Below are 23521 nucleotides of genomic sequence, written 5' to 3' on the forward strand. Positions count from 1 at the left end.
GATGTATTGTTGATAGATGTATTGATAGATGTATTCATCCTCCAATTATACTTTTTACCCACAATTATTATTATATATCTAAGAAGCATTTACCCTCCAATTACTCTTTTTATCCACTATTATTATTATTAATCTTCAATATTCCTTTTATTATTGTAATTACCTTTACTGTCTGTCAATGTTATTATTATTATTGTTATTATTATTATTATTATTATTATTATTATTATTATTATTATTATTATTATTATTATTATTATTATTATCATTATTACTATTACTGTTACTATGTATATATAATATTTATACATGGAAGTTTATATTTCTATTATTTGTGTGTATATATATATATATATATATATATATATATATATATATATATATATATATATATATATATATATATATATATATATATATATATATATATATATATATATATATATATATATATATATATATATATATATATATATATATATATATATATATATATACTCTTCACTGCATTTAAAATGTATATGTTTTCTATATGTGTATTTAGAATATTATAGATTTAAGTTCATGACCAAAAAAGCTATATTTATATATGTGATGTCTGCCAGTCTTTCTCTATGGAATCATAATTAAGTGTGAATTTATAGGTAAGCGTAATAAAGTGTTTTAAGTGTTTCCCAGCGAGATATATTCAGTTGCTGGCCACTGCAAGGCCATTGGCCCAACAGTCTCCGCTGCTGGCCCTGGGCGTTAATACCTTTGACCTGCTGATCCAGCTGGCGAGGGGGAGGCGTACACCCCTCACTACAGCCTGCAGTCACCCGCCTCACTTGTGCCTTCCTGAAGGAGGCAGGGCAGCCACCAAGCCTGTGGTTGGCTCACAGGAAGCCCCCAGAGCATAAAAGTGATGATGCAGGGGCATCATTGCAGCCCTAGAGAGGAAGAGGAACATGGCTGAAGACTTGGTTAAAAGATTAGTCAAATATAAGATTGAAACAGATCTTTAAAGTGTTCACAGCAATTCGGCTTTCATTTGTAAACAAAGAGCAGACAGCTAGGAAGATGACACCAGCAGCGGCAGGCGGCGACAGGCAGTGTGACACCTTAGCCCTCCGCTCTGCCTGACATGTGCTGCGTGCCACGCAACCAAACTCAAGTGGAACATGCACTGTTACATGTACCAGATTATCGGACACGCCTAACAAGTGTGGCGCCATTCGTAAGGCAACAAAACTGCTTGTCTTGAAAGAAAGTCCAGTGACAGAGACAACCTTGGCCAGTGTTGTGTTCGCTTCCTGACAGGGCGGGGATTGTGACCAGGAATTTGTCCAGCTTCCTCTGTAAGTGTTTGGTATTCACGCCCTTCATGTCACGGTGTGTGCTGGGAGGGAGGTGAACAGGTGGGTGTCCCTTGTTGCAACACTGCTGTGCTGGAGGCTTCTGATACTGGTGTGGCAGTTTGAAGGGAGGTGGGGTGGCCACGCTTATTCCTTCCTGATCGTGCTTTGCAGTGAGTGCATGTCATGGGTTCAGATTTGGGCGGGACAGTCTGGTTAGCAATAATTATTTTCCACATATTTATAATTTGGTATTTTTCATTCTTCTTTCTACTGAGTATAATTTGTATTGTGTCTTGTTTGGTAATTAACTTTTCTTTGTTTTTTTCTCTCTCTCTCTCTCTCTCTCTCTCTCTCTCTCTCTCTCTCTCTCTCTCTCTCTCTCTCTCTCTCTCTCTCTCTCTCTCTCTCTCTCTCTCTCTCTGCTACTTCTGAGATCCCTCCTTGTGCTAGGTGTGAGTTAGATGGTGGCTGGGATGGTATTGGCTAGTAAACGTCATCAGTGGTTTCTCTCAAGCCTGTCATGCTTATTCTGCAGCCTGGAATTCTGGTTGTGTCTCTCACCTCAGACTATTGGAGTCAGTTAAGAGACAGTGGGCAAAAAGAATTCAAGGATTTGAGAACATGTCATGATCAGCATTTTAAAACCTTGAACTTGTATTCACTCTAAGGGAGAAACTATTACGGGTTGATCTTATTATTAAATTTGGAAGATATTTTCATGCACTCTCCCCAATCACTGTTCACCTCAGCCCCCTTGTGTCAACACTAGAGGCCATCCATACAGTTAATGCAGCAGACCTGCTCATCTCAGCCACTGCTGTCAGCGCTAGAGGCCATCCATACAAATTAATGCAACAGACTTGTACACCTCAGCCACTACTGTCAGCACTAGAGGCCATCCATACAATTAATGCAACAGACTTGTACACCTCAGCCACTACTGTCAGCACTAGAGGCCATCCATACAATTAATGCAACAGACTTGTACATCTCAGCCACTACTGTCAGCACTAGAGGCCGTTTATACAGTTAATGCAACAGACTTGTACATCTCAGTCACTACTGTCAGCACTAGAGGCCGTCAATACAGTTAATGCAGCAGACCTGTTCATCTCAGCCACTTCTATCAGCACTAGAAGCCTTCCATACAAATTAATGCAACAGACTTGTACACCTCGGCCACTGCTGTCAGCACTAGAGGCCGTCCATACAGTTAATGCAGCAGACCTGTTCATCTGAGCCACTTCTGTCAGCATTCCGTATAGTTGTTGTGATGCCAGGCACACATTTTTCTCAAGAGTGATGAAAATCTGGAATTTTCTTGCTAACAGTGTGCCTGAATCTAATTCTGTTGATGGTTTTAGGTACAGTTTGTCCAATTTCTCAGGTGTACATCTGTTTGATTCTTGCTGGTGACATATACGCTGTGCTGCTAGTCAGATTTATTATTTATCTTGGGCTGATGGCACACTTGCCAGGCAGTTAGATAAGCATGTACAGACTTTGGTGTCTTTTTGATAGTGGTGGTGAGCTGACCCTGAACTGGCCCTGAAGGGGTTCTCTCTTGTGAGACCAGCCAGGTAAAAAATATGTTGAAATGTAGCCACATTTACTGTTCTGAAGTATTTACTATTCTATTCATTTCTTCTCTGTTCACAGGTGCTCTGGAAAATCAGTTCAAGGCTAATTATTATTTTTTCTTTATTCATTATCCACAGTTGCCTTGGAAAGTGCATTCCTGGCTGAGTGTGGTGCGTGTGCCTGCTTCTTGTGTGGTGGTGCTGCTGCTGCGTGAAGCCTCTGCCGTGGGAACCCACCACAAATAGCTAATGGATTCTGTATGACGGGATCAGCAGCAGACAGAATTCCAGTGATGTATTAACATGCCTAGGTTTGGTCCTAAAGGATTGATTTGATGTTGTATTTACTACTCATTTGTCTGTAGTCTATATAGTTTTACTACTACTGGAGTAGTAGTAACACTGGTGCTTTTTTTTTCTTTTTTATTCAAAATTTGTGTTGCCCCTGGCCAGTGCCCCTCTTACAGGAGAAAAGTAGTAGTAGTAATATTTATTTTTGTATGTGTTTGTGTCTATCATAGTATACTGCAGTGTAGGAAAAGTTTTATGAGGAAAATGTGTTAATCTTGACAGTCACTGGTTTGAACCTGAAGCACAACTTTCCAGAAACAAGACCTTGCATTTAGTATACAACAAACTAACTTACCAGCTTCCTGTGTTAGCTTAATTCTATCTTGTTTGTATTCTTAATGCTTTGCTTTCTCATAAAAAAAAACATTTTCAAAGGCCATACAGATGATCACCAAAATTCTCATGGGGCATTTTCTTTCTCTCTTGCAAAATCCTTGCATTGTCAGTCATGAAAATGCCCCTGGAGACCACAACAACACCACCTGAGTAAAGATAAAGATGAAAATAATGATAGTGGTTGTGGCAGTGGTGGTGGTGGTGGTGGTGGTGGTGGTGGCTCTGAGGAGAATTAAGTACTAATATCAGAAGGATGTGGTTTTCATGTTGCAGAAGAAACCAGATGGAAAAAAGGTGTGTGTGTGTGTGTGTGTGTGTGTGTGTGTGTGTGTGTGGGAGAGAGAGAGAGAGAGAGAGAGAGAGAGAGAGAGAGAGAGAGAGAGAGAGAGAGAGAGAGAGAGGGTGGCTGGGTTAGGGAGAGAGAAGAGAAAGAGAAAGAGGTAAGTGGAGATATGGAGACAAGGGAGAAGGAAGGAAAAGCAGAGGAGTTATGGGAGAGATGGCAGAAAGGGAGGAGGAGGAAGACAAGGAGGGAGGGAGGGTAGATGAGCAGTATGTAAGTGAGTGTGAGTGGAGTCAACATATAAAAGGGAGAGAAATGAACACTCTAAGGAGGGAAGAAATAAAGAATTCATGAAAAGATATTATAGACATATGTAAGGATGAACCAAGGATGTTCTATAGAACGGTAAAATGAAGAATAAGAATGGGTTCAACAAACTGAAAATAAATGGCAAACATGTTGAAGAAGAAGCACAAATTGCAGAGGTTTTGAATGACTTCTTTCAAAGTGTCTTCACTGGAGAGGGAACATTTGGTAGACCGGTGACGGCAGATGTGAGAGTAGAAGAGTGAGTGAGATTGAGGTAACAGTGGATGAGGTAAGAATAATGATGGAAGACTTGGATGTGAGGAAGGCACAGGGACCTGATGGAGTGTCTGATTGGGTGGTGAAGGAATGCAGAGATCAAGCTGCACACATGATTTACAAACTCATCATAACTTCATTAAGGGAAGGAGTGGTGCCCAACATTGGAGAAAAGCAGGTATAGTCCCCATATATAAGAGTGGAAGCAAAGAAGAACCATTTAATTATAGACCACCATCATTAACAAGTGTAGTGGCAAAATTGTGCCAAAGAATAGTGAAGCAAAGATGGAGTGAATATCTGGAAAAGAGAGAAATATTAACAGACAGACAATTCAGATTTAGGAAAGGAAGGTCATGTATAACAAATTTAAGGTGCTTCTACTTCAGTCATAGATATGGTACAAGAAAGAGAGGGATGGGCAGATTGTGTTTATTTTGATAAGGTGCCTCACAGCAGACTGTTGTGGAAATGAGAAATGTCTGGTGGGCTGAGAGGAGCACTCCTACATTGGATCAGTGACTTTCTGAGAGGAAGGGAAATGAGAACAGTGGTCAAAGATAAAAAGTCATCATGGAGAGAGGTAATTAGTGGTGTTCTGCAGGGTTCAGTACTACCACCAGTCATGTTTGCTACTTGTGTGAATGATGTGATGGAAGGGGTGAATAGTTACATGAGTCTGTTTGCTGATGATGCAAAATTGATGGGAAAAGTGGAGAGGACAGGATTGTGAAGCTCTACAGGGAGATCTGAATGTGATTTGGGATTGGAGTGACACTTGGAAAATGGAGTTTAACATAAAAAGATGAGGAGTGCTGAAGTTTGGGCATAGTTGTGTGATGCCAGTCTTCAGTTATAAATTGGGTAATGAGGAAATAAAAGTGAAGAGTGAAGAGAAAGACCCTGGAATTACTGTCACCGATAAGTTGTCCTCAGAGGTACATGTAAGAAGAAAGACAGGGGAAACATATAATCTGGTGAGAAACATAAGAACAACATTCAACTACCTGGATGAAGAGATGATTAGGGATGTAACTGACAATGATAAGACCTAGTTTGAAATATGCAGCAGCGATGTGGTCTCCCAGCACTAAAAGGGACATAAAGAAATTAGAAAGAATACAATGAGCAGCGACAAAGTTGCCTCTGACCCTATCAGACTTATCATATGAAGAGAGACTAAAACTAAACCTACCCACCCTTGGAAGAGAGAAGAGAGAGAGGTGATCTGATGGCCTTATATTGGATTTTGTCAGACTGTGAAAAATTGGACCAGAGTAATTTGGTGGTGAGAGACTTTAGAAGCACGAGAGGGCATGAGAAGATGAAGAAGAAGGGTGTGTGTAGGAGGATATTAAGAAGAACAGTTTCCTGCAAAGTACTGCAGAAATCTGGAAACACACACACACACACACACACACACACACACACACACACACACACACACACACACACACACACACACACACACACACACACACACACACACACACACTCTTAAAAACATCTGAAAATTTTTACTATAAACTTGTAAATTTGTTCATAATTGTATGACTTCTTATATGTCACCTCTTATGTGACCTGTTATGACCTCTCAGGGACAGCCTTGGGGGCATCCATTACTGGCAGAAGCCCGAGTGTGCTGAGTGACGGGGCGGCATGACCTTGCACATCAGAGGGTCAGGTCAGTGTGTGCATTGTGCATATTGTGCCTTAGTGGCCTGTCATCTCTCTCTCTCTCTCTCTCTCTCTCTCTCTCTCTCTCTCTCTCTCTCTCTCTCCTCTCTCTCTCTCTCTCTCTCTCTCTCTCTCTCTCTCTCTCTCTCTCTCTCTCTCTCTCTCTCTCTCTCTCTCTCTCTCTCTCTCTCTCACACACACACACACACACACACACACACACACACACACACACACACACACACACACACACTCTTGATCATGTGAAGATGGAGATAGAGATCAAAGAAGAAGTGCCAAAATTCAATGAGGAATATAAAAATGAGAGAAAAAATTATGCTAAGGCAGACTTTACAGGGTTAAAGAAATTCTACGGAGAGCTTGATTGGAATAATTTATTAAGAGGTATGGAGGTGCAGAAAAAATATGAAGTGTTTTTAAGCAAGTTTAGAGAAGGTGTTGAAAGATATGTGCCAAGATATAAGGTAAAAGAAAATAAGAAAGTGTGGTTTAATGCAAAGTGTCCAGAGGCAAAAAAGAAAAAGGAGAGGGCATGGAAAAAAATGAGGAAACAATGGAATGAGATAAATAGAGAAGAATACAGGACAGCTAGAAATGATTATGTTAAAATAAGAAGAGAAGAAGAAAGAAATTTTGAAAGAGATGTAGTTGGAAAGTGTAAAGAAGAACCCAAACTTTTCTATAGATATGTAAATGGAAAAATAAAGCATAGAGATACTATTACAAAGCTGAAGGAAAATGGAGAAATTTATGAAACCACACAAGAGATGGCTGAGATACTGAATAAAAGCTTTAAGTCTGTATTTACAAGAGAAACTGTCTTTGCATCACTGGGAGATGAGGAACAACAGAAAGGAATAGAAAACATACAAGTGGAAAGAAAAGAAATTAAAAGACTACTGGAAGAGCTAGATACTAGGAAGGCGATGGGGCCAGACGAAGTAAATGGATGGATATTGAAAGAATGTAGAGAGGAATTGGAAGAACCAATATGGGAGATAATTAACAGTTCTTTAAAGGAAGGAAAAGTACCAAAGGAATGGAAGAGAGCAAATATAGTACTGTTATACAAAGGAGGTAATAAAATGGAACCACTGAATTACAGACCAGTCTCACTCATGAGTATTGTAAGTAAACTCTGTGAAATAGTCATTAAAAACAGATGGGTGCAATATCTTGAACAAGAAAATATAATAACAGAAAAACAATTCGGTTTCAGGAAAGAGAGATCTTGCGTAACAAACTTACTGAGCTTTTATACAAGAGTAATAGATAAACTACAAGAGAGAGATGGTTGGGTTGATGCTGTCTATTTAGATCTGAAAAAAGCTTTTGATACAGTTCCACATAAAAGACTCATATGGAAACTGGAACATCGAGGAGGGCTAAAAGGAAAAATACTTAAGTGGATGAAGGATTATCTCCAAGGTAGGGAAATGAGTACAGTAATCAGAGATAATAAATCAAGTTGGTGCGAAGTAACAAGCGGAGTACCACAAGGGTCTGTGTTGGCACCTATAATGTTTCAGGTCTATATAAATGATATGACGGTGGGTTTAAATTGCTACATTAATATGTTTGCAGATGATGCAAAATTGATGAAAGTAATAAAGAACCAAGAGGATTGTGAGGAACTACAGAGGGATATTGATAGAATTTATGAATGGAGTAAACGATGGAAATTAGAATTCAATATAAAGAAGTGCCATGTAATGGAGATGGGAAGAAGTAGAAGGAGACCTTCATGGGAGTATAAGATGGGAGGAATCACAATACCAAAGAGCAAAGAAGAAAAGACTTGGGAGTAATAATTCAAGACACGCTATCACCAAAAAAACACATCAATGGAATATTTGGCTCTACATATAATTTGCTAGCAAATATCAGGGTGGCATTTAATTACCTAGACAAAGAAATGATGAAGAAAATCATAACACACATGATACGTCCCAAACTGGAATACGCAGCAGTGGTATGGTCTCCACACAAAAAGAAAGATATAAGGAAATTGGAAAGAATACAAAGAACAGCTACGAAAATGATACCTGAATTGGAAGACCTAAGTTACAAGGAAAGACTGGAAGAAATTGGATTACCAACACTGCAAGAAAGAAGGGAAAGAGGAGACCTGATAACAATGTTCAAATTAGTAAATGGCATGGAGAAGATAGACAGAGATGACCTAGTTGTAAAAGTGGAGGAAGGAGATAGACGTACAAGGGGACATATGAAGAAATTAAAGAAGAGTCATTGTTTGGGAGATATTAAGAAATACAGCTTTCCGCATCGAACGGTTGAAATATGGAATAACTTAAAAGAAGAGGTAGTTGCGGCAAAGAGTGTGCACTTTTAAAGAGAAATTGGACAAATTCGGTTATGGAGACAGGACTAATTGAGCTTTGGCTCGGACCCTGTATTATACAACTAGGTAAATACAACTAGGTAAATACACACACACACACACACACACACACACACACACACACACACACACACACACACACACACACACACACACACACACACACACACACAGAAGATGTTGAAGTGGGAGAAGGAATGGCGGAAGTAATTATAATTCAAACAGAAAGGAAGGGAGAAGGAAGAAGAGATTTTGCAGTGGCTTATGTACCCCCAAAGATGAATGCATGGACACAAGAGGATGGAATAGATGGAGAAAAAAGGAGGAAGTGAGAAATGGAAAGAATTCGAGGAGGTAAGAAACGAATATATCAGAATCCTGAGAGATGAAGAAAGGAATTATGAGAAAGATATAGTTAACAAGTGCAAAGATGAGCCAAAGTTATTCTTCAGATGTGTGAATGGGAAGATGACGTTACATATGAAGATACACGGTTACAAGCGGAATTAATGAACAAGTGCTTCCAGTCAGTATTCACCAAAGAAAGCAAATTTGAAGGAGAAAGAGCATGGCACAGAAACAATGTGATGAGAGAGATACAGGTGGACGTAAGTGAAATTAAGAACATTATGAAAGTTTTGGATGTAAGTAAGGCTCAATGACCGAATGGAGTGTCCAACTGGATACTTAAGGAATGTTGTGAACAACCAGCAGGGAGTATACACAATACCATAGTATGTTCTTTTAAGGAAGGAAAAATCCCTCTAGACTGGAAGAGAGCCAATATTGTGCCCATTTTTAAAAGAGGTAATAAAGAAGATCCATTGAATTACAGACCAATGTTCTTAACAAGTGTGGTGGCAAAAAATAGTGGAAAGAATAGTTAAAAACAGATGGATGAAATATTTAGAAGAAACACAAACATTGACTGACACTCAATTTTGTTTCAGAAGCGGAAGGTCTTGTGTCATGAATTTAGTGAGCTTTTATGGTAAAGCGATTGATATAATTCAAGAGAGAGAGGGATGGGCCTAAAAAAAACATTTGATAAGGTACCACACCAGAGACTGCTATAGAAAATTTAAAATATAAGGGGTTTGCAGGGCAACACACTGAATTGGATTACAGACTTGAGGGACAGAGAAATGAGAACAGTAATAAAGGGAGAACAATCAGAATGGTGTAGAGTTACAAGTGGAGTACCACAGGGTCTTAGCCCCTGTAATATTTCTGGTGCATGTTCAATATAGTGAATGAGGTTGACAGTTATATAAGTCTGTTTGCAGACGATACAAAATTATTGAAAAGAGTGGAAAACAATATGGATTGTGAAATATTACAGAAAGATCTAAATAAGATATATAAATGGAGTAAGAAATGGGAAATGGAATTCAATGCAAAGAAATGCAAGGTGATGGAATTAGGAAAAAAAGCAAAAGAAGATTGACAAGTTCATACACCATGGGAGAAGTGGAAATTAAGAAAACCAAACAAGAAAAAGATTTGAGAATTACAATAAGTGATAATTTATCACCTGAAAAACATGTAAACAAAATAGTTTGGGAAACCTATGAGTTATTAAAAAAGATGAAAGGGGCATTTGCATACATGGATGAAGAGATGATGAGAAAGTTGATGGAATATGTGATTCAACCAAACCTGGAATATGCCACAATTGTTTGGTCACCCCATAATAAAAAGGAAATAAGGAAAATTGAAAGGATCCAAAGAGCTGCAACCAAATTGGTACCAAGTTTGAGAGATTTAACCTATGAAGAAAGATTAAGGAGATTGAAGCTTCCATCATTACAAGAGAGAAGAGAAAGAGGGAACCTGATTGCTATATACAGAGCTTTAATAGGTAAGGATCAAGTTGACAAAGAAGACTTATTTGTGTGGGACTTAAGAGATACATGAGGACATGGACTGAAATTGAGGAAAACAAGTAGAAGAGATATCAAGAAATATGGTTTCCCAAACAGAAGCATAGAAATATGAAACAACTTAGATGAAACAGTGGTACAAGCAACAAATATTCATGAATTTAAAGTTAAGCTGGATGCTTATAGATATGGAGACAGGACAGCACCAGCATATCTCTTTTCCTGTAAAACATAGCTAGGTAAATGCACATTTCCTGTCTCTACTGGCCCTAGGTATGGTAAAGGAAATGTCATGAGTCATACTACTACTACTACTACTACTACTACTACTACTACTACTACTACTACTACTACTACTACTACTACTACTACTACTACTACTACTACTACTACCACCACCACCACCACTAGTACTACTGCTACTACTACTACTACTACTACTACTACTACTACTACTACTACTACTACTACTACTACTACTACTACTACTACTACTACTTCTACTACTACTACTACTACTACTACTACTACTACTACTACTACTACTACTACTACTACTACTACTATTACCACCACCACCACCACCACTACTGCTACTACTACTACTACTACTACTACTACTACTACTACTGCTACTACTACTACTACTACTACTACTACTACTACTACTACTACTACTACTACTACTACTTCTACTACTACTACTACTACTACTACTACTACTACTACTGCCACCATCACCACTACCAACACCACCACCACCACCACCACCACCACCACCATCACCACTACTACTACTACTACTACTACTACTACTACTACTACTACTACTACTGCTGCTGCTGCTGCTTCTAGTAGTAGGTAGTAACACAGCAACTACTACTACTACTACTACTACTACTACTACTACTACTACTACTACTACTACTACTACTACCCCTGCTATTATCACTGTTACTACCACCACCATCACCACTAAATCAGTATTTATTATTTTTCTTCTTGTCTATGAAAAGACGTGGAAAAGTGCAGGGTGGTATCATCAGCATAGGAGTGGATAGGACAAGAAGTTTGGTTTAGAAGATCATTAATGAATAATAAGAAGAGAGTGGATGACAGGACAGAACCCTGAGGAACACCACTGTTAATAGATTTAGGAGAAGAACAGTGACCGTCTACCACAGCAGCAATAGAACGGTCAGAAAGGAAACTTGAGATGAAGTTACAGAGAGAAGGATAGAAACCGTAGGAGGGTAGTTTGGAAATCAAAGCTTTGTGCCAGACTCTATCAAAAGCTTTTGATATGTCCAAGGCAACAGCAAAAGTTTCACCAAAATCTCTAAAAGAGGATGACCAAGACTCAGTAAGGAAAGCCAGAGGATCACCAGTAGAGCGGCCTTGACGGAACCCATACTGGCGATCAGATAGAAGGTTGTGAAGTGATAGATGTTTAAGAATCTTTCTGTTGAGGATAGATTCAAAAACTTTAGATAAGCAGGAAATTAAAGCAATAGGACGGTAGTTTGAGGGATTAGAACGGTCACCCTTTTTAGGAACAGGTTGAATGTTGGCAAACTTCCAGCAAGAAGGAAAGGTAGATGTTGACAGACAGCTGAAAGAGTTTGACTAGGCAAGGTGCAAGCACGGAGGCACAATTTCGGAGAACAATAGGAGGGACCCTATCAGGTCCATAAGTCTTCCGAGGGTTTAGGCCAGCGAGGGCATGGAAAACATCATTGTGAAGAATTTTAATATGTGGCATGAAGTAGTCAGAGGGTGGAGGAGAGGGAGGAACAAGCCCAGAATCGTCCAAGGTAGAGTTTTTAGCAAAGGTTTGAGTGAAGAGTTCAGCTTTAGAAATAGATGTGATAGCAGTGGTGCCATCTGGTTGAAATAGAGGAGGGAAAGAAGAAGAAGCAAAGTTATTGGAGATATTTATGGCTAGATGCCAGAAATCACGAGGGGAGTTAGATCTTGAAAGGTTTTGACATTTTCTATTATTGAAGGAGTTTTTGGCTAGTTGGAGAACAGACTTGGCATGGTTCCGGGCAGAAATATAAAGTGCATGAGATTCTGGTGATGGAAGGCTTAACTACCTTTTGTGGGCCACCTCTCTATCATGTATAGCACGAGAACAAACTGTGTTAAACCAAGGTTTAGAAAGTTTAGGACGAGAAAAAGAGTGAGGAATGTACGCCTCCATGCCAGACACTATCACCTCTGTTAGGCACTCAGCACACAAAGACAGGTCTCTGACATGGAAGCAGTAGTCATTCCAAGGAAAATCAGCAAAATACTTCCTCAGGTCCCCCCAACTAGCAGTGGCAAAATGCCAGAGGCACCTTCGCTTAGGGGGATCCTAAGGAGGGATTGGAGCGATAGGACAAGATAAAGATATGAGATTGTGATCGGAGGAACCCAACGGAGAAGAAAGGGTGACAGCATAAGCAGAAGGATTAGAGGTCAGGAAAAGATCAAGAATGTTGGGCGTATCTCCAAGACGGTCAGGAATACGAGTAGGGTGTTGCACCAATTGCTCTAGGTTATGGAGGATAGCAAAGTTGTAGGCTAGTTCACCAGGATGGTCAGTGAAGGAAGAGGAAAGCCAAAGCTGGTGGTGAACACTGAAGTCTCCAAGAATGGAGATCTCTGCAATAGGGAAGAGGGTCAGAATGTGCTCCACTTTGGAAGTTAAGTAGTCAAAGAATTTCTTATAGTCAGAGGAGTTAGGTGAGAGGTATACAGCACAGATAAATCTAGTACGAGAGTGACTCTGTAGTCGTAGCCAGATGGTGGAAAACTCAGAAGATTCAAGAGTGTGGGCACGAGAGCAGGTTAAGTCATTGCGCACATAAATGCAGCATCCAGCTTTGGATCGAAAATGAGGATAGAGAAAGTAGGAGGGAACAGAAAAGGGGCTACTGTCAGTTGCCTCAGACACTTGAGTTTCAGTGAGGAAAAGAAGATGAGGTTTAGAAGAGGAGAGGTGGTGTTCTACAGATTGAAAATTAGATCTTAGACCGCGAATGTTGCAGAAGTTAATGAAGAAAAAGTTGAGGGGGGGGGGGTGTCAAGACACTTAGGGTCATCAACAGAAAGGCAGTCCGACCTGGGGACATTTATGGTCCCCTCCCCAGATGGGGACTCCGAGGCTGGTGTAGGAGTCGCCATTATGATTTTGAAATTTTTGAGTGAAGGGTGTGTGTGTTATTAGGTGCTTGTAGTTTTGTGTGGAGGAAGAGAGTTGTGACTGCCCCCTTGTGTTGTGAGACACAAAGGGAAACATTCAGTAAGGTCACAGCTGGGTTTAATGATAAGTTCACAGCACCCCCTGAACAGTGCTGCACACCACTGGGAGTAATTATCGTTTCGGAAGGTGTCTACTGCCTCCTCCTTGGAAAGCAGTAGGGAGTTTGGGAAGGCAATGGGGGATTTGGCAAGCCAGTGGAGAGTTTGGGAATTCAGTGGGGAGTTTGGGGAGGCAGTGGGAAGTTTGGGAAGGCACTGGGAGTTGACTGGAGTTTTTAAGACAGACAGACAGAGAGAGAGAGAGAGAGAGAGAGAGAGAGAGATTATAAATAAAGATACGCACAGAAGCTGATAAACGGGCAACAATGCATAAGGAGACTCCACAACAAGATATCAAGCATTATATCCATGAACAGCACCCACCTACATTCACTCACTAACCAGGCTGATCTGTACTGAACTTCTGTGTATGGCAATGAACTGCAGTAAATATGAACCAGTATTTTTTCTGTCATTCTTGTTCTCTTTTACCTCAGGCAGTGCAGTGCAGACTCCAAGGCTCCCCAAGTATACAGCATTGTTGTGTGTGTGGATGGGGTGTGTGTGCCAGACTCCTCACACTCTGTATTGGTAGGTTGGGAGAGAGAGAGAGAGAGAGAGAGAGAGAGAGAGAGAGAGAGAGAGAGAGAGAGAGAGAGAGAGAGAGAGAGAGAATCATTACCTGTACATTTGTGTCACATGTATATTTTAGTTATATAAAGTGATTAAGTCCGTGTGTGTGTGTGTGTGTGTGTGTGTGTGTGTGTGTGTGTGTGTGTGTGTGTGTGTGTGTGTGTGTGTGTGAACCATTTCCTCACTGACACAAGCCCTTCCAGAGACATTTTTCCTTCATTCAAATAAACCATAGTAATTTCATTTCACTAAGCTAAAATAAAAATAGTAAAACATGAATTAATCTGCATCCATCCCTTTGAACTTTAAGTGGTATGTGTCCTTTGAAAATACCATTAACTTGTATCTTTTTATTCAGCTTGGGCAGCTACAACAGCCAGATTTGTACACCAACTCTCTCCTTCTCTCATCTCTTTCTCTCTCAGCATTCATCTCCCCACTTACCTCTTCTCTTCCTCCTCTCATCCTTCTCTCTCTCATCATTCTGACCTTCATTTATTTTTGTCTATGCATGTTTTCTCATTTTTGCATGCACTAACTCATTCTCTCATCTCTTTCACTATTCTTCTCTCCATTTATTTCTGTTCTTGCATGCTCTCTCTCTCTCTCTCTCTCTCTCTCTCTCTCTCTCTCTCTCTCTCTCTCTCTCTCTCTCTCTCTCTCTCTCTCTCTCTCTCTCTCTCTCTCTCTCTCTCTCTCTCTCTCTCTCTCTCTCTCTCTCTCTCTCTCTCTCTCTCTCTCTCTCTCTCTCTCTCTCTCTCTCTCTCTCTCTTTAGCACTCTATTCCCTTCTTCCATTCATTAGAGGTCATCCCCTTACACCCACAGCATGTATTGCACTCATACACATCTCCTCCTCCCTTTCTCTGCCAGTTCTACATGTTTCTCTTATCTCCTGCATTGTGTCACTCTCTCCTTAGTATCGCTGGGCAAGGTCACCTACTATTGAGACAGTAGCTCTTCTTTGGTCATTGCCAGGCTCTCTTTTGGATCTTCATGGCAGTTTCCACAACAGCAAACACTGCAAGCTTGACCACACTGATCTTGTCTCCAGTGAAGCTAAGAGTGGGAATGTTTTTACCAAGTATGTGTTGTGTTGTGGAGTTTTTAGTTTAGTTTTAATCACTGTCCTTCCTTAATCTGTTACTGGAATCATGAAAACACCCTTGCAAACCATAACAACATCTGCTAAAACCTGTTACAGTATCATTAACCCTTTTAAACCATTACTTGAATCACAGAAACATCCTTGCAAACCCTGACAACATCCACTGAAACTTGTTAAACTGTCACTAGCATTATTAAACCATTACTTGATCATAAAAACACCCTTGAAAACCCTGGTAACATCCATTAAAGTCTGTTAAACTATTACTAACCTTATGAAACCATTACTTGAATCATGAAAATGCCCTTGAAAACCCTGATAACATCCACTAAAGCCTTTTAAATTACCACTCCAATCAGGGGAGCTCCAAACACTATTAGAGCCTGTTAATAAAGAAAAGGCACTGGGATATTAGGGAATGCACATCTCAAGCTGTAGCCTTACCTCACATCCTTAACTCTCATAACAGGGCCTTTGTTGGAGGCGTCCCCTGTGATATAGTGGATGACAACCTGGAGCTCTGTGACACACTGACAAGGGAGAAGGTTACTTGTCGCTCCAAGGCTAAGCTGGTCGGCCCCATGAATGTCACTGTCTGCGTTACCGGAAGAGGCGCGTCTGAAGTGACCAAGATAGGAAGGTACTTGGACTCCCAGGACAGGCTGTACCAGTTCCTCACATATGCTGGTGTGTACATATAGTGTGCCTGCACGTGTATGCATGTGAATCTAGTCTTACCTTATGTTACCTAAACCAGTGTAACCTGACTTTATCCTGACTACTGGAAATAACTGTATAGGAATTAAGCTTGTAATGCCCAGTGTTTTAGCATTAGATTGTTGTGTTTTTCTTAGTTTTCACAGGGTGTCCTGCAAGTTTAGGTACACACTTTAGGTATGATAGTTCAAGTAATTCTAAGTTGAAAATACTCTATACACATATGCTGTGTTTTGTTTTATTTTGTGAGAAATTAATGTGTAGCTAAGTTGTGAGTTGCGGGAGCTGCTTGCCTGGGTGTGCCTCCGCCTCCTTCCTCCCCTCCTTGGCTCGCTACGTACTCGCGTGATGCTGCGTAGCATTAAGTGATAAATTTTTGTGTACATTGTATGCAGTCAAATCCTTACAGGAAATAGCAAATAACAGATTAAATTTTTGTATGTGCCAGTGAAGAAAATGTGCAGGTAACACAGCAATACAGCGGTTATTCAGTGCCACTTTTTAAAACACACATGGCAGTTCACTGCAAATGTCATCCCCTTTGACAGTTATCATTTTGACATTTAAATGGCAAGCCTTGTCAATCAAGTGATAGCCAAAGTGCATCTTTTTGCTCCTGTCATTCCTTATCTGCTCTGCAGCTTCCTTAATGCTGTGAATCAACTCCTCTCTGTAACGTGATTTGTTCTTGTATACCAAGGATTTCATGAGTCCCCAAAGGAAAGAAATCCATTGGTGTTAGGTGAGGGGATCTTGCTGGCTATTCCTGTGGGCCTCCACCACCTATCCATCATCAGGAGACTGATCCCAGGGAAGCCGCTCCCACAATACACAACTTACAGGTTAATTTCTCACAAAATAAAGCAAACAGCATGTGTGTGTATAGAGTATTTTTGACCTAGGATTAGTTGAACTATCATATCCTTAGGTATGTACCTTAATTCATGGTACACCCTCTATTGTTAGTACACACACACACACACACACACACACTGTGCTGCCCAGCTAATTGGACACATCCACAGCAGCTCTAAGGAGTTACCTAAGTTTTGGTTGTACAGGGGGCCCGAGCTTGAGTCCTGTCTCTATAATAGGGAATTGTGTGATGTGTGAGTGCAGGGAAAGTGAAGTGTAAATTGGGAAGTGAGCAAAAAGGTGAATGGGAGAGTAGTGTATGGGTAAACATTGTCTTGTCAGTGATACCAAGAAGGAAGATGGTGGCGGACACAGCAAATATTTTTGAGGGTTTCAAGGAAGAAGACCTCAATGTAGCTTATATAAATAAACAAATATGGAAAATTGAAGAAAATGTGAAAATATGATAAAATCATAATTTAGTAGCAATAATAAAGACATGGAAGGAAGAGAGAGAGAGGTGGGTGGTGGCAATGTAAAAAGATATCCAGTGATATAATAGAGATGAAGAAGAGGAAGATGGAAAGAGAAAAAGAAAACAAAGAACTGAGAGAAGAGGTGACAATAATAGTGAACTTAAACAAGAAGTACTATAAAGAAATCAAGAAACTCAAGGAAGAGAATGAGGAGTTAAAGAAAGCTTTACAAGAGAGAGAGAGAGAGAGAGAGAGAGAGAGAGATTAAGGTTGGGAAAGTGAAAGAGTCAGTGACAGCAGAAGTCAAAAGTTGGAAAGAAGAGAGAGAACAACAACAAAAGGTGAATATAGATAAGATCATAAGGCAACAGCAACAGGAACACAATAAGGACATGGAAAAGCAATTGATTAAAATAATAAAGGAAAAAAAGTAATCTTGTGAGAGACATCGTACAGAGAAAGATGTTTGTGGTGGTATTTGGGGTCAAGGAGAAGAACTTACTAATGAAAATAGCTAGAGAGAAAGGAGAGGCAAAAAAGACTAAGGAAATTATAGCAGAAGTGGTGGAGGAAGGAGAGGAGATAGTTGAACAAATTGAAGAGGTTTACAGGATTGGAAAATATAATGAAAATGGAACAAGACCAATGAAAATAGGATTCATGGCACAAACAGCAGTGAAATATGTCTTGCAAAGAACAAGAAAATTGGCAAAAGTAGAAGGAATGAATAAATATGAATAAAGGAGAGAGAAGTAAACTGAAAGAGTAAAGTAGAGGAAAGTAGTAGAGTAGAGGCCCAGTCAAAAAATGAGGAGAGAACACAAGAACAAGCGAGGAGATTTGCTTGGAAAGTTGTGGACATGAAAGTGAGGAAATGGTGCCACAAAGATACCACACCAAGCAGAAGTTTAAAGATTATGTATACTAATGTAGATGGTTTGGTGTTGAGCCAAATGGAACTTAAAGGCTATCTAAAGAACAATAAACCAGATGTGGTTTATTTAATGGAAATTATACTAAGAGACTTTGAGTGTTGTGATTAAGATCAAATGAAATGAAAAAAAGGAAAGTTACTGTGATGTACATACCACCAAAAACTAATGCATGGGAGACTGATGGATATAAAACTATACAACTAAAAAGAAGAAATAGCACAGGAAATGATAAGGAAAAGTAACAAAATGCTTTTAGTAGGCAGCTTCAACACTAAAGGAATGAACTGGCAGAAGATGGAAGTGAAAGAAAATGTTGGGTCATGGAGTGAACTTATTTTTCATATATATTTACTTATTTATTTTTTTTATGTAGGAGGGACACTGGCAAAGGGAAACAAAAATCCAATAAAAAAAAAGCTCACTGTGATATCAGACCTGGATTGGGTCAGAAGTAGTAGTCAAGAATTGAAGGATATATGTTTTGAAACCTCCCTCTTGAAAGAGTTCAAATCATAGGAAGGTGGAAATACAGTAGCAGGCAGGGAGTTCCAGAGTTTACCAGAGAAAGGGATGAGTGACTGACTGAGAATACTGGTTAACTCTTGCATTAGAGAGGTGGACAGAACAGGGGTGAGAGAAACAAGTCTTGTGCAGTGAGGCCATGGGAGGAGGGGAGACGTGCAGTTAGCAAGATCAGAAGAGCAGTTAGCATGAAAATAGTGGTAGAAGACAGCTAGAGATGCAACATTGCAGCAATGAGAAAGAGGCTGAAGACAGAAGAGAGTTGATGAGATGAAAAGCTTTTGATTCCATCCTGTCTAGAAGACAGATATGAGTGGAATCCCCCAGACATGTGAATCATACTCCATACATAGACAGATAGGGCTCCTGTACAGAGTTAGTAGCTGGAAGGGTGAGAAAAAATAATGGAGATGTCTCAGAACACCTAACTTCATAAAAGATGTTTTAGCTAGAGATGAGATGTGAAGTTTCCAGTTCAGAATATAAGTAAAGATGTTCAGTGTAGAAGAGGGGGACAGTTGAGTGTCATTGAAGAAGAGGGGATAGTTGTCTGGAAGGTTGTGTTGAGTTGATAGATGGAGGAATTGAGTTTTTGAGGCATTGAACAATACCAAGTTTGCTTTACTCCGATCAGAAATTTTTGAGAGATCAGAAGTCAGGCGTTGTGTGGCTTCCCTGCATGAACTGTTTTCTTCCTGAAGGGTTGGACGTCTACGAAAAGATGTGAAAAAGTGCATGGTGATATCACCAGCATACCATGCTTACCATGATGGTGAATACAATGAGACAGTGGGTGAACGAACTTACAAGATACAAAGAAGAAGAACCATCACAGTTGGACTTAGTGTTTACAAAAAATCCTAGAAAGTAGACCAAGTATACATTGTCTGAGTCCACTGGGAAGAAGTGATCATGTGACAATAGAAATAATGCCACAGGAGGAAAAAGTGTTGCACAGGAATGAACAATTTTGAAATGGGAGACAGAACTATTCTTAGGCAAACTTTGCAGAACTTAATAAATTTTATGGAGAAATTAACTGGGAAGAACTATTTAAAGGTAAAGTAGTGCAAGAAAAATGAGATATTTTTGAGTAAGTATAGAGAGGGGGTGCAACAGTTTGTGCCAAGTTATAAAGTGTAAATTTGGAAGCATGAATGGTATAATGGCAGGTGAGTAGAAGCAAAAAGGAAAAAGGACAGGGCTTGGAGGAAATGATGAGACAACTGAACACAAATACTAGGGAAGAATACAGAAAGGCAAGGAATGAATATGGTATAATAAGAAAAGAAGAAGAAAGAAATTTTGAAAGTGAGATAATAAGAAAATGCAAGGAAGAGCCCAAACTCTTCTACAGATACATAAACAGGAAAATGAAACATAGGGATGACATAAATAAGTTAAGAAGAGAAGGAAGAATTTATGAAACTACTGAGGAGATGAGTGAACTAATGAATGAGAGTTTTCAGTCCACATTTACAAAGGAAACTGATTTTGTGGCACTGAAAGTGGTATCACAGAATGAGGGAATACAGGAAATACAAGTAAAGAGACAACAAATCAAGAAACTGCTGAAGAGCTGGATGTTAGAAAAGCTGTGGGACCAGATCAAGTAAATGGATGGATATTAAAAGAATGCAGAGAACAAATGGAAAAATCCATATGGGATATAATTAACAGCTTGTTGAGAGAAGGAAAAGTACCAAGGGAATGGAAAAGAGCTAACAAAGTCCCAATATACAAACAGGGAAGTTAAATGGAACCATTGAATTACAGACTAGTGTCACTAACAAGTATTGTAAGCAAGCTTTGTGAAATAGTGATTAAAGACAGATGGGTGCAGTATTTAGAAGATGAAAAGATAATTACAGAAAAGCAATTTGGATTCAGGAAAGGGATATCCTGTGTCACAAATCTACTGAGCTTCTATACAAGAGTAATAGATGGAGTGCAAGAGAGGGATGGATGGGTTTGTGCAGTACACCTGGATCTCTAAAAAAGCATTTGATAAAGTTCCACACAAAAGTCTTATGTGGAAGTCAGAGAATGAAGGAGGGCTAAAGGGAGCAATGTTGAGATAGACAGAAGATTATTGACAAGGGAAGGAATTGAGAACAGTAATCAGAGACGCTAATTCAAGTCGGCGCAAAGTGACAAGTGAGGTACCACAAGGATCTGTGTTGGCACCTATTATGTTTCAAATATATGTAAATGATATGACAGAGGATCTAAATAGTTATATAAACCTTTTTGCTGATGATGCAAAAATAATGAAAATAGTAAAGGATGAAAATGACTGCAAGGAGTTACAAAAGGATATTGACAAGATACATACATAGAGCCAAAGATGGAAACTAGAATTCAATGCCAGAAAATGCCATGTGTTGGAAATAGGAAAAAGTAAAAAGATATCTTCATTGAATTACAAAATGGGAAGAGAAATAATAACAAAAAATTCATGAAGAAAAAGAAGGCACATAAACATAATATTTGGCTCTACATACAGCCTTTTAACAGACATTAGGGTGGCATTTAACTATTTAGATAGAGAAGTAATGAAGAAAATTATAACAAGAATGATATAACCTAAATTGGAGCACGCAGCGTTAGTTTGGGCTCCAAATAGGAAAAAAAGATATACAGAAACTGGAAAGAATACAGAGGATAGCAACAAAGATGGTACCAGAACTGAAAGACTTAAGCTATGAAGAAAGACTTGAAGAGATGGGATTACCAACGCTACAAGAGAGAAGAGTAAGAGGGGACCTGATAACAATGTACAAATTAGTAAACAATATAGGAAGAATAGACCGAATTGACTTGCTATCACAGATGGAGGAGGGAGAGAGATGGGCGAGGGGACATGGGAAGAAAATAAAGAAGAGTGGATGTTTGAGCGGCACCAAGAAATGCAGCTTCCTGTATCAAACTGTTGAAATCTGGAATGATTTGAAGGAAGAGGTGGTTGTGGCAAACAGTGTACACATGTTTAAAGAGAAACTGGATAAATATGGTTATGGAGACAGGACAAAATAAACTTTGGCTTGTGCCCTGTACAATGCACACGCACACACACACACACACACACACACACACACACACACACACACACACACACACACACACACACACACACACACACACACACACACACACACACAGATACCAACATCACCCTATTCACGTCATACATAATACAACTTCATAAACAGTGTTTCTCATCTGTTTGAGAATAAAATAAAGAGTGGATGTTTGAGCTACATCAAAAAATAGTTTCCCGTATCGAACTCTTGAAATCTGGAATGATTCGAAGAAAGAAGTGGTTTTGGCAAACGGTGTACACATGTTTAAAGAGAAACTGAATAAGCATGGTTATGGAGACAGGACAAAATGAACTTTGGCTCGTGCCCTGTACAATACAACTAGGTAAATACACACACACACACACACACACACACACACACACACACACACACATCAATGTCACCCAGTTCATATTGCCATGCATTATATAACATCATAAACAATGTCAAACAATGTTTCACATCCATTTCTGATGTTTTTTCACATTTTCCTCACGTGCTGGTGAGTCTTGTGATGCCCACTCATCACAAAACTTCTTAGCCACTCCATTGCCTTCTTGTTTACTGTATAAAACTTTGTGTTCTTGTTATTTATTACATTAATATGCTCTTTTACCATGTTAATGAGGATTTCCTTATCAAAAAATGATAAAGGAGTAGCCCAACAAACACATGGTTGCCATGGTGACTGCAGCAGATGTAAACAAATTCGTGTTTCTCATACATTTTTTTCTGTCAGTGATGTGCTGAGTTGGGCAGGAATATGAGATGTAAGCATTGGTGACCACTCATGCTTGCCCACCCCGCTGATTGACAACCTTGGTGAACTTTGGATTTTTTTTAAAGTAAGGACTTCCCCACTATCTTGATTGTCTGGTGCAGTTTGGCCAGGTGATCACCAGCATTGGCAGAAGGTTTAAAAGTATGGCAATTAAGCATATGATACAGCAACATCAGAAAATGTCTGTTTCATATAATTCCCCACTGGAGCTTCTCTATTCCACTTGATTGCCATTGCTTTATGTGAAATTGACTAGGTTTAAATGTGATAAATGCACCTCAAACATTTCAGATTTAGACAAACTCGATATATGCATCATTAATGCACTCCCCTTGAAAAATCTTTGGTGCCTGAAAAATATTGCATTATAATTTGAGAGATGAAGGGCTACATGTAGTACAATCAGCAAACAAGTTATTTTGCATATCTACGGACATAAGTTTTTTTTTATTTACTCATGAGGACTATGGTCACAGGTTTCCCTCTCTGTTTAGCAGTCTTAACTCTTTATGATGTGTCACTGGGCTTGCGTAAATATATATATATATATATATATATATATATACCAATTGGAGTACAAAAAACTATTGAGCTTATGACAACACTAAATCAGTGCCTAATATTAGCCAGCATGAATGAAATATTTTCATATTGTTTATGCAGTTTCTTCAAATGCTGGATGCAGACACTTATTCGTATTTCATTATAC

The 23521-nt window shown here is 39.4% G+C and overlaps 1 protein-coding gene across 1 annotated transcript in view; it reads left to right on the forward strand.

Annotated features, from left to right (window-relative positions):
- The first annotated feature begins 575 nt into the window (after positions 1–575).
- LOC135100371 (uncharacterized) overlaps positions 576–23521 on the forward strand; it is a 51131-nt gene continuing 28185 nt past the window's right edge. Inside the window, exons 1-5 of the mRNA XM_064003191.1 lie at positions 576–1337; positions 3056–3228; positions 6071–6156; positions 14201–14294; positions 15913–16130. The gene's annotated coding sequence lies outside the window, so the exon portion shown is untranslated. The remainder of the gene's footprint in view (positions 1338–3055; positions 3229–6070; positions 6157–14200; positions 14295–15912; positions 16131–23521) is intronic.

This window comes from Scylla paramamosain, chromosome 5, assembly GCF_035594125.1.
Source record: "Scylla paramamosain isolate STU-SP2022 chromosome 5, ASM3559412v1, whole genome shotgun sequence".
In the NCBI taxonomy this organism is placed as follows: Eukaryota; Metazoa; Arthropoda; class Malacostraca; order Decapoda; family Portunidae; genus Scylla; species Scylla paramamosain.